General features: G+C 45.3%; 1 long non-coding RNA gene across 1 annotated transcript; it reads right to left on the bottom strand.

Annotated features, from left to right (window-relative positions):
* Positions 1-323: 323 nt before the first annotated feature.
* On the bottom strand, positions 324-9112 carry LOC131184166 (uncharacterized). Its single transcript, XR_009151932.1, has 2 exons — positions 8587-9112; positions 324-1586 (listed from the first exon to the last, which is right to left on the bottom strand). It is a non-coding gene; the product is annotated as an uncharacterized LOC131184166 (long non-coding RNA).
* Positions 9113-9160: the final 48 nt, after the last annotated feature.

Genomic DNA, 9160 nt, shown 5'->3' with positions numbered 1-9160 from the left:
ACTGAATCACTGCAGCTGATAAGTTAGGTTGTTAAGTGAATCTGGTTTCCCCATTGACTTTGCTTGTCAGAAGGTCACAAAAGGGGATCACATGACCCGGGGACAATGCAACTATCCTAAATATGGGTCAGTTGCCAAGCATCTGAATTTTGATCACATAACTACGGGGATGCTGCAACAGCTGTCAGTGTGAAAAACGGTCGTCATTTTTTTCAGTGCCGTTGTAACTTCAAATAGTCACTAAATGAACTGTTGTAAGTGGAGGATTACCTGTACTAGAAGCCAACATGTGTTTGTCAAAAACAGATCATGTCAGACAAATCTTTATTTATTTATTTATTTTGTCACAACATTATATACAAGCACATATATTGGAAGGAAACAATAGGACAGGAACGGGAGGCACTTTTGTGCACTTATGTACAAAAGAAAGAATCTTATCGCATTCTTTGACAAAGTGGAATCAGGGAAATACTGCAGACACAACTTACGTAGATTTCTACGAGGCCTTTGACAAAGTAGACCACAGCCAAATTTTGGGTAAGATGCAAAAAAATGTGGGTTAGATAGCATCATCACCAGATGGATTCATAACCAGCTGACCAACCGCCCTCAGCGTGTAATCCTCAATAGAATTACATTTACATTTGAGGGAATGATGCAGGAGGCACCTCAAAGTTCTCTCTTAGGCCCAGAACACTTAGTTGAGGGAAACATAATGGGAACTCATCAAATATGCAGATGACACCAAGCTGTGGGGAATAGCCAACACTTTGACAAACTTGAACACTGGGCCCTATCCAACAGTGGTTAGAAAAGTAAAGTCTTACACTTAAGCAAGAAAAACCAAATGCAAGTCATAAAATAGAATAGAATAGAATAGAATTTTTTTTATTGGCCAAGTGTGATTGGACACACAAGGAATTTGTCTTGGTGCATATGCTCTCAGTGTACATAAAAGAAAAGATACCTTCATCAAGGTACAGCACTTACAATACAAATGATGGTCAATATATCAAAATAAATCACAAGGATTGTCAGCAACAAAGTTACAGTCATACAGTCATAAGTGGAAGGAGCTGGGTGATGGGAACGATGAGAAGATTAATAGTAGTGCAGATTTAGTAAATAGTTTGACAGTGTTGAGGGAATTATTTGTTTAGCAGAGTGATGGCCTTCGGGGAAAAACTGTTCTTGTGTCTAGTTGTTCTGGTGTGCAGTGCTCTATAGTGTCGTTTTGAGGGTAGGAGTTGAAACAGTTTATGTCCAGGATGTGAGGGATCTGCAAATATTTTCATGGCCCTCTTCTTGATTCGTGCAGTATACAGGTCCTCAATGGAAGGCAGGTTGGTAGCAATTATTTTTTCTGCAGTTCTAATTATCCTCTGAAGTCTTGTGTCTTTCTTGTTGGGTTGAAGAGCCGAACCAGACAGTTATAGAGGTGCCAATGACAGACTCAATAATTCCTCTGTAGAACTGAATCAGCAGCTCCTTGGGCAGTTTGAGCTTACTGAGTTGGCGCAGAAAGAACATTCTTTATTGTCCTTTTTTGATGATATTTTTGATGTTAGCTGTATAGGCAGTACCTAAATGCATTAACAGAAGGATAGATACCATCAGTATCACAAGAAGCGGTAGTACCGTTCTATGCTACACTAGCCACACTTGGAATACTGCATCCAATTCTGGGCCACCACAATGCAAAAAAGATGCTGAAGCCCTAGAAAGAGTGAAGAGAAGAACAAAAAGAATAAGGGATCTGGAGGCTAAACCTATGATGAATGAACTGAATACGTCTAGTCCAACAAAGAGAAGGACTAGGGGTGATATGACAGCAGTCTTCTAATATCTGAGGAGTTGTCACAGAGAAGGGTCGACTTATACCTGAGGGCAGGACAAGAAGTAACAAGTTGAAGGGTATCAAAGGGAGCTCCAACCTAGAATTAGGAAGAAAATTCCTCTCAGTGGGACCAATTAATCTGTGGAATGGCTTGCCTCCAGAGGTTCTGGGTGCTCCCTCACTGGAGGTCTTTAAGAAGACGTTGGATAGCTATTTGTCTGAAATAGTATAGGGTCTCTTGCTTGAGCAGAGGTGGACTAGAAGACCTCCAAGGTCCCTGCCAAATCTGTTGTTCTAGGATTCTAATATTCACCCACAAAAGGCTTTAATCCTTGGTATGATGTTTTTAATTACTATTCTAGGTGTAGTAATTAAAACATAGAATACACAATCATAGTGGCTGGGACCTTGGAGGTCATCTAGTCCACCCCCCTGCTCAAGGCAGGAGCCTTACACCATTCCCAGTCATCCAGTCTATTTTTTAAAAGCTCCAGTGATGGAACATTCACAACTCTGAGGCGAGCTGTTCCATTGATTAATTATTCAGTCAGGAAATTTGTTTTTGTCCCTATTTTTGGTGATTTTTTTAAAAAAACCATAAATACGAAAATCAGTTTCCTCTCTAGACTGTAATTCCAGAAGAACCAGGCCCTTTTAAGAACATCAAATATTCAGGGAAAGAAGTTGCCACTAGATGGTAGCAGTTAACACACAATATTGTGAGGAAAATCTATGTGCGTGAGGATTCTTTTTTTTTTATTATTTCTTTTTGTCACAACAGTATACATAAACAATTGTCATAGATAAAACAACATATCTTGAAGAATATATATATATATATATATATATTTGTTTTCTGAGGTTTTCACGGGTGTTTGTATATAGGTCTTTGGTTGTTCGGGTTTTCTCCCGTGTAAGATTGGAAGTGTCTTGGCGATGTTTCGACGAAGTCTCATTCGTCATCTTCAGGCTTCAGCTTCGTGCTTCTAGGAGCAATGTGTGATTGCAGCTGTTTCTTCCTTTTAACTGCTAGTGGGGGTTTGAACTTATTATATTTGTATATATATGTATATATAAATATGCATCAACTATATTAATTTGATATAATGAATAGAACACTAGGACAGGAACGGTAGGCACTTTTGTGCTCTTACGATTCTGGAGGGTGCCATCCCAAAGCTTTCTCTGTGGGGTCTCCTACCCTCTGGAATGAGCTTCCTCCAGGGTTACGATCACTCCCCGACCTCTGGGCCTTCCGACGCGAGCTCAAGACCCTCTTGTTTCATCGCGCAGGGTTGGCCTAATTGTGTTATGGTTTTTAATTGGGATTTTATTATCGTTTTTAATAGTTTTAATGTGAGCCAAAATTTAATTAGATTTTTATAGTGTTTTTAATTTTTATTATGAATATTGTTTTATATTTGGCTGTAAACTGCCCTGAGTCCTTCGGGAGAAGGGCGGTATAGAAATTTAATAAAATAAATAAACAATAATAAATAAACCTTCTTTCACATACATTCACATTGCACCAAGCCATAGATTATTTTAAACAGTTGCTTGAATAAGTTCCCATTATGATTATTTTTTTTCTTTTCATTAAGCATTTTACAGGAATATGTGGTGTGAAAAATAAGAGATTTAAAAAGAAAAGCAAAATAATTATGGTATGAGTGGGGTAATTATGACTAATTTTTCTTATGCAATATATTTAGTCATTTAGGTTGTTTTTTTGCAGAATAGTAGAATGAAAAGTATGCATATAGGCAACTACCTTAACAATGCAATCCTATATTTCAAAATTAATAAACAACTAAGGATTGGTGGGTGGGCTTTGGAGCGGCATTGAGTGCTGGGCCTGGGATGAGCAAGTCGGGGAGGGGGTTGTGGAATACAGCAGGCGTGCAAGGGGGTGTTGTAAGGTGAAGGTGCATAAAATAATGTGGTGAAGGCCATCATGAAGCCGATTGGAAAGAAATTTAGAAGAGGCACTTCTTCACACTATTTATTCATTTATTTGCCAAATGTGTATAAAGCCGTCCATGGTCCATCCCATTATTGTGTAGCTTACATCAAAACACTTCTTCCCAATTGATTTGTGCAAATCCATTCCCTGTAGGCTCCCACTGGTTGGGGACCACTGATCTACTGGGTGTGGATTTGCACAGGTAGAACAGGAGGAAGCTTTTTAATCTATGCTACGCAATCATGGGATAGACGGCTCTATAAACATTTGAGAAATTAATAGTGTGAAGAAGTAAGGGCCTCTGGTGGTTCTGGTGGCTCAGACTGCTAAGACAGTCTGTTATTAACACAGCTGCTTGCAATTACTGCAAGTTCAAGTCCCACCAGGCCCAAGGTTGACTCAGCCTTCCATCCTTTATAAGGCATATTATTTATATGGGCATTACGGAGACCTGGTTGGGCACAGAAGGGGGTGTACCCCTGGTTGAACTGTGCCCTCCGGGTTTCCATGCATTCCATCAGCCGGGGGCCCAAGGTAGGGGTGGGGGGGTGGCGGTTGTGATTAAAGAAAGTCTGGAGCCGAGGAGTCCACTGTTCCTCAGATAGCTGGCTGTGAATCCCTCCTTGTGAAGTGGGGCCACCGGAATCAGATGGGTCTGTTGATCACGTACCTGGCTCCTTGCTGCGTGACTACAGCCCTACCTGAGCTACTAGAGGTGCTTGCTGGCGTGGCGGTTGAGATTCCCAGACTTTTGGTCTTGGGGGATTTCAACTTGCCATCGGCTGGCTTGTCATCAACGGTGGTTCAGGAGTTCCAGGCCTCCATGACGGCCTTGGACCTGATTCAAGTAACTGATGGCCCTACACACATTGGGGGAGGCGCGCTAGACCTGATTTTTATCTCTGGTCAGTGGGTTAATGATCTGGATTTAGGAGATATAGTGAAGGAACCGGTGTCATGGTCAGATCATTTTCTTCTTCGCCTAGAATTTCGGACCGCCGCTCACCACCGCAGGGAGACGGAGCCAATGCGTTGGTTCCGTCCCAGGCGCCTGATGGACCCGGAGAGGTTCCTGACAGAGCTTGGGCCGTTCCCTGAGGATCTTACCCACGGCACGACTGAAGAACTGGTTGCGGCCTGGGAATGGGCCGCGGCTGGGGCTTTGGACCGTGTCGTGCCTTTGCGGCCTCTGACCCGGCGTAGATCTCAATTGGCTCCCTGGTTTTCCAAGGAGCTGAGAGAGATGAAACGCCGGAGAAGATGCCTAGAGAGTACTTGGAGGTCCAGCCGTTCCGAGGCTGATCGGACACTAGTGAGGTCTTTTACTAAGACCTACCTAGTGGCAATGAGGGAGGCGAAACGTTCTTACGTTTCCACCCTCATTGCATCGGCAGATAACCGCCCGGCCGCCTTGTTTCGGGTGACCCGTTCCCTCCTCCATCAAGAGGGACGGGATGACCCTTTACAGGGACGAGCTGAGGAGTTTAACGGTTATCTATACAATAAAATCGTTCAGCTTCGGGATAGTTTGGACCAAGATTGCGATGATCCAACCGAGATGACGGAGACACGTCTTCTTGAGGCTATTTGGGATGAGTTTGATTCTGTGGCTCTCGAGGACGTGGACAGGTTGCTGGGGAGGTTACACGCAACTACATGTTTACTGGACCCGTGTCCTTCCTGGTTAGTGCTGGCTGCTCTGCAGACTGCTGCTCTACAGACTGGCTGCTCTGCAGACGGTGTTGACGGGGGAGCAGAGATCGTCCGCGAGGCGCCTCACTTGTGGGGTGCCTCAGGGGTCGATTCTCTCGCCTACCCTGTTCAACATCTATATGAAGCCGCTGGGCGAGGTCATCAGTGGTTTCGGGGTGAGGTACCAACTGTACGCTGATGATACTCAGCTGTACTTTTCCACCCCGGGCCACCCCAATGAAGCTGTTGAAGTGCTGTCCCGGTGCCTGGAAGCTGTACGGGTCTGGATGGGGAGAAACAGACTCAAGCTCAATCCCTCCAAGACGGAGTGGCTGTGGATGCCGGCACCCCGGTACAGTCAGCTGCATCCGCAGCTGACTGTTGGGGGCGAGTTAGTGGCCCCAAAGGAGGTGGTTCGCAACTTGGGCGTCCTCCTGGATGGACGGCTGTCCTTTGATGAACATCTGGCGGCCGTCTCCAGGAGGGCTTTTTACCAAGTTCGCTTGGTCCGCCAGTTGCGTCCCTTCCTTGACCGGGATGCCTTATGCACAGTCACCCACGCTCTGGTTACGTCTCGGTTGGATTACTGCAATGCTCTCTACATGGGGCTGCCCTTGAGGTGCACCCAGAGGCTGCAGTAAGTCCAGAATGCGGCTGCGCGAGTAGTAACGGGAGCCGCTCATGGCTTCCACGTAACATCACTGCTCCGTAGTCTGCACTGGCTTCCTGTGGTCTTTCGGGTGCACTTCAAGATTTTGGTTACCACCTTTAAAGCGCTCCATGGCTTAGGACCCGGTTACTTACGAGACCGCCTGCTGTTACCCTATGCCTCCCACCGACCCGTACGCTCTCACAGAGAGGGTCTCCTCAGGGTGCCGTCCGCCAAAGTGTCGGCTGGCGGCCCCCAGGAGTAGGGCCTTCTCTGTGGGAGCATCTACGCTCTGGAATGAACTTCCCCCTGGCCTACGTCAAGTGCCTGATCTTCGGACCTTCCGTTGTGAGCTAAAAACACACCTATTTATTCAAGCGGGACTGGCATAATAGTTTTGATTTTAAATTGGGGTTTTATTAATATTTTTATAATTTTAAATTTAAATTTTTAAATTATCAGCCTTTTGTAATTTGCTGTGTTTTAATTGTTGGTTTTAATTGTATATATCCTGTGTCTTATTTTTGGCTGTACACGCCCTGAGTTCTTCGGGAGAAGGGCGGTATAAAAATTTAATTAATAAATAAATAAATGAAAAGGTAGGTAAAATGAGGACCCAGATTGTTGGGGGCAATAAAAGTTGACTTTGTATATAATATACAAATGGATGAAGACTATTGCTTAACATAGTGATTCCCACTTCTCTTCTCTCTGTATACCAATGACTGCATCTCCAATGATCCATCTGTTAAGCTACTGAAGTTCGCAGATGACACAACAGTGATTGGTCTCATTCGAGACAATGACGAATCCGCATACAGACGAGAGGTCGAACGATTAGCCTTGTGGTGCAACCAAAACAATCTGGAACTGAACACACTCAAAACCGTAGAAATGGTGGTAGACTTTAGGAAAAACCCTTCCATACTTCCACCTCTCACAATACTTGACAACACAGTATCAACAGTAGAAACCTTCAAATTTCTGGGTTCTATCATATCGCAAGATCTCAAATGGACAGCTAACATCAAAAACATCATTAAAAAAGGACAACAAAGAATGTTCTTTCTGCGCCAACTCAGTAAGCTCAAACTGCCCAAGGAGCTGCTGATCCAATTCTACAGAGGAATTATTGAGTCTGTCATTGGCACCTCTATAACTGTCTGGTTCGGTTCTGCAACCCAACAAGAAAAACAGACTTCAGAGGATAATTAGAACTGCAGAAAAAATAATTGCTACCAACTTGCCTTCCATTGAGGACCTGTATACTGCACGAATCAAGAAGAGGGCCGTGAAAATATTTGCAGATCCCTCGCATCCTGGACATAAACTGTTTCAACTCCTACCCTCAAAAGCGCTATAGAGCACTGCACACCAGAACAACTAGACACAAGAACAGTTTTTTCCCGAAGGCCATCACTCTGCTAAACAAATAATTCCCTCAACACTGTCAAACTATTTACTGAATCTGCACTACTATTAATCGTTTCATAGTTCCCATCACCAATCTCTTTCCACTTATGACTGTATGACTATAACTTGTTTCTGGCAATCCTTATGATTTACATTGATATATTGATCATCAATTGTGTTGTAAATGTTGTACCTTGATGAACATATCTTTTCTTTTATGTACACTGAGAGCATATGCACCAAGACAAATTCCTTGTGTGTCCAATCACACTTGGCCAATAAAAATTCTATTCTATTCTATTCTATTCTAGTGTAAGCCGCCCTGAGTCTTCAGAGAAGGGCGGGATATAAATGCAAATAATAAAAAAAAAAGTGCATCTTCTAAATCTCTTCTAAAGTTCTTTCTGAATGGGCCGCAGTGCCATAGGCAACTCTGAAGGTCCCAAAGGTGTTTTTTCAAGAGTCAACTGGAACTTTCTTGCTTTTATTTGAAGACATTTCACTTCTCATCCAGGGAGCTTCTTCACTTCTGACTGGACATGGGGAATGGGAAGGATTTATATTCCTTGCAGACAGCTGGTCATTTGCATCCTTTTAGAGCAGGGGGTGTAAGACGATATTCCGGTGGGTGGGAAAACTTGGGTTTAGAAGTTTCAAGATTATAGTGCAGGGGTCTCCAACCTTGGTCCCTTTTAAGACTTGTGAACTTCAACTCCCAGAGTCCCTCAGCCAGCAAAGGGACCACGGTTGGAGACCCCTGTTATAGCGTATATGTATCACTATATGTAAGAATTGTGTTTTTTTTTAAGGGGTGTGAGAATATATCAGAGGCGTTCTAGGGGTACAGAAAAGGTTGGAAAGCCGTCTTAGAGCAGGGGTCTCCAAACTTTGGCAACTTTAAGCCTGGAGGACTTCAACTCCCAGAATTCCCCAGCCAGCAAAGCTGGCTGGGGAATTCTGGGAGTTGAAGTCCTCCAGGCTTAAAGTTGCCAAGGTTGGAGAGCCGTTTTAGAGAGTCGTTGAGGCTACCTGGAGGTTTCTCTGCGTCAACTTTGAAGGCGTTATAAGCCCCGCTGCCCTCCGCCCACAGGCTGCATCCCACAACTCCCAAGGTTCAGAGTTCAGGGCGAGGGTCGAGATGCCCGACTCGGAGCCGCATTCAGCCTCCGCCTCCTCCTCTTCCAGGCCTGCCTTGCGCTCTCCAGGCGCCTTCGGGCTCCTCCCGCGCCAGCCGCCCCGAGGCAGATCGAAACCTCCCGGCCCGCGACCAGGCAACAGTCGCCAGCCGATAACGCTGCCTGGATCACCACCACCACCACCCCGATTTCTCCCGCTTCGGCCTTCCTCGGGCCCGCTCGACGGCCCTCCTGAGGGAAAATCTCCCCGCGGGTAGCGCGGCCTTCTCTTCGCCCTGCTTCTCGGGGCGCTAGAAGAAGGTTCGGTGTTGTCGCGAAATTCAGGCGGCCGCCAGGCGAGACAGGGACCTTCAGCCCGGCGGCGGAAGAGGAGGACTTAGCGGCGGCCTGCTTGAAAACGCCACCAAGCCCGGGACAGAGATGCTTTTTCTGGCCGGTGCTCCGACGAAGCAGCCGGCCCCGAGAGC

This window comes from Ahaetulla prasina, chromosome 12 (assembly GCF_028640845.1).
Source record: "Ahaetulla prasina isolate Xishuangbanna chromosome 12, ASM2864084v1, whole genome shotgun sequence".
NCBI classification, from domain to species: Eukaryota; Metazoa; Chordata; class Lepidosauria; order Squamata; family Colubridae; genus Ahaetulla; species Ahaetulla prasina.
This window is presented reverse-complemented; position numbering and strand designations above follow the sequence as displayed.